The sequence below is a fragment of the Gavialis gangeticus genome, unplaced genomic scaffold (genome assembly GCF_001723915.1).
Source record: "Gavialis gangeticus isolate Ggan-Ray unplaced genomic scaffold, GavGan_comp1, whole genome shotgun sequence".
NCBI classification, from domain to species: domain Eukaryota; kingdom Metazoa; phylum Chordata; order Crocodylia; family Gavialidae; genus Gavialis; species Gavialis gangeticus.
The window spans coordinates 5,121,167-5,124,575 of NW_017729012.1; positions in this window are offsets into that span (position 1 = coordinate 5,121,167).

The window sequence follows — 3,409 nt, forward strand, 5'->3', positions numbered from 1 at the left end:
TGCAAGCGGCATGATCTTTATTTGAAAAGCTGTAGCTCTTGCAGAGGTGATTCTTGTCACCAAACTGAAGTGGCTTGGATGTCACTAAAGGCTGCTCAAATTCCAGTCAGGTGGCAATTAAAACAAAGACTCATGACTGCATTATTAGTCTTGCAGCCGCATGCAAGAGCCCTAGTCCATCTTCAAAGGCAGCTGAGTGTGCAAAGGGCTGTATGAACATGTAGTGAAAAGTGAAGTGTTTTTCATTCCAGGAAGCTTATAGCTTCAGTGCTTTGCTGAATCATGATTGAAACATGTGCTGAGCTACACATGTTATTAAAAACAAGGATGAACACCTTGTTTTAATTGCAGAATAGCAACACACCCAAGGTAGAGTCCCACCCCCCAAAGTCGTACCATGTAATGAGTGGTGGAAGCAGTCAGTGCCAAGATCGTTTACCTGCGTTCAGGCATAGTGACTAGTACAGGATCCCAGCAAGACATGCTAACCAAGCCTGGCCTGCATCCCATCTTCCCCGAGTCTCATTCCATAACTAGGCTTGCGCATTCACCTGGCTCTGTAATTAAGCCACTTGAAATCCTGAGCGGTGAGCTCATGGCGTGCCAGTAGCGCTGAGCTTGCCTCTAATGCATGCTGTCCGAGAGCTGCACAGCACTTTACATGCTTAAACGATTCAGCCTCGCACACACCTCCCCTGTGATGTAGGCTTTTATTACATTGATCTTGCAGGCTGGGGGGAAAATGAGGCATATGACTGCCAAAGGCGACTGATGTTTTCTGGGGGCATTGCCACTTTTATGGAAGGCCAGTGCGGGAAGCCTAAAAAGCTCTATCTATCTAATAGATAATGCTTTTTAGGCTTCTTGCACTGGCCTCCCACAAAATATAAATATTTTTTTCCCTCCCCCAGAGAGTTGGTCTCTAATGCATCTCAACTCAGCCCCTCTAGGGTGTCACACTGGGAATCCAGGAAGGCAGGCCTCTAAAATCCCTTTGGAAAATCCTGGCCTGAGTGACTTGCTTAACTTGATGCCTTCTCCGTCCCCTCTTTCCCTCGCTGCCCATCAGCAAAGAAGACAGAAATAGACCCCAGTTCCCCTGAACCTGTGGATCAGGCTGCCTCTTTAATATCGTATCATGATTAAAAATAAAATGGCAAAGTGAGACGATGAATGGGCTTCTGATTTCCTTTTGTCACCGCGCGGTTCCAAGTGATTGGAAAAGACGAGCCTTGTAAATAGAACACCATATCCATGGCAACCCTAACTTTTCATTACTGTTAATTACTTGTGTAGTGCCAGGGCTGCGCATGGCAGTTTCCAGGACCAATAAAGACCAGTGGCCACAAATGAGCCACATACTGAAGCAACGTGAGACCAAGTTCCTGGCAGACTGCGGTTCGTGAATTTGGGTGGGTGGTTTTGGTTTTGAGAAGGAATTTGGAGAGGGATGGTTCCAGCACCCCTCTCAGCCTGCAAGAAGGCGGACCAGGAGCCTGCACAGCTTGGGGTGGGGCAGGATGTGGCATCAGAGGGCATTTGGGGAGCTTATGAGTGGATGGCTGAACCCTACCATAGCAAAGCCTTTGAGGGGGAGTTATTGTTTAAAAATCTCTTTAATGGAAGAACTTGCTCTGCACACACCCAGAAAGCCTAAACTCTTTTCAAAGCAGTGCTGCTAAGCTTGTTTGCAAACTGGTTGGGGGCTGGTTTTAAAACCTCTTCAGCTGCCTGACTGCGGGCAGCTATCTGCTTCCAGCAGGTTTTAAAACCAGTTAGGATTTGAGGTGAAACTTCTCCAAGGAACAACACACTTAAATGTCCTTGGGGTTTTTTTTTTCCGGCAGCTGGGAAGAAGTTCATGCCTCCCTATTCAGTAGTGCTTAACTGTGGGCAGTACATGCCCACAGATGGCTGTAGGATTGGTGGGAGTTATGCCAGGAAGCCTTGCTCTTCCATTCTGTTTGGTGTGTTTAAGTACTGGGAAAGCAATGGTGAGGTGTTGAAGCTCCACGTACAACCACGTGACTTCTTCAAGTTCAAGGCTGGCTCTGAAAATATAGGATGAGGGGGGACAACACCGCATAGGACAGAACAAGACCACAACCAAAAGGGAACGGTCTGCAACAATATGCAGCTTATGTCCATTTTCCATTGTACTGCAGCGATGAGCTGAATGGTAGAGGGTATCCTTTTGTTTGCGTTGTCTTTTTGTCTTACAACCCCAATTGGCTACAGCATAGATTAAAATGACAATGGCAAATGTTGGTTAGTTATTAAGCCTCACACAAACACCTTCTCCACTCTTCCTGCCCCCACCCCTCCTGCCTGCAAAGATGACTGAGGGCAGAAAAGGTTGGTTTTTACTTCAATGGTGTGTGAGTCAGGCATTCCCCTCCCCTCGTGCTTCTCGTTACCCTGGATCTGTTGCCTTTCCTCCTTCCTGGTTTTGCTGGTCTCTGTGGGAAACCTGAAGTGGAGCGTTTGCTCCAGCACCTGTCAGAGGGGGCAGACCTATTGACTCTTGCACACAGCTCTTTTCTCCCCCGGTGTTTTCCAGGCAGTCAAGTCAAATAGTTGCTAACAAAAGGAGCAAGAGCTCTGGCGTGGCAAAAGGCCTCTTGCTCTCCAGTGCATTTGTGGTTTCATAACAAGGCTGGTTCTGCATTTGGGCCAAATCCTCAGCCTGCATAACTTCTTACATGCTGTGCTGGAGCAAAGGGGAGGTCATGTGGGCCAGTGGGTATAGCCGGTGTAGCTGCTTCCTTCATACAGTCCATGGCACAGGGGTTGGGGGGTCGGAGAAGAGTTGCTGCAACACACTGTGCTTCAGCTGTGGTCAGCTGGCAGATGATTAAGAGCTGAACCAGCTGGCAGAAGCTAGGGCAGACCTCGGGCAGCCCCAACTTATGGCCTAGCCTGGCCCGGAGCAGGTCATCACGGAGCTATTACTATCCCTGATGCCTCCCATTCGAGCAACAGCCAACTGCAGCAAAAAATAAAAAATCTGCTAGTCTTCCAGGAAAAATGGAGCAGACCAGTTCTGTATTTCTCATGTAAGAAAGACGCTCCTAAAGCTCATCTTACATTGCGAGGTACTGAAAAGGAGCACAAGTGAGTCTGTTGCCTTTGCAATATCTAGTCCAATAAAAACATGGTGTATTGACCTTCCCTCTGTTTATGGGTTACTGTGACCACTTGGCCATCTAGAGCTGCCGCTTTACCTTAGCGGTATTTACTGGCAAGATCATATAGCAACTTCCATAAAAGCTGTTGCCAGACACAGGAACGAGTATTTTGTCTTAGCTACTATCATTTTGACAAAGTCAGATGCAAAGACACAGGGAGCTCAGCACCTTAACACCTTTAAAAATCTGGCTAGAATTACCCAAGAACATTAGCTAAGGGA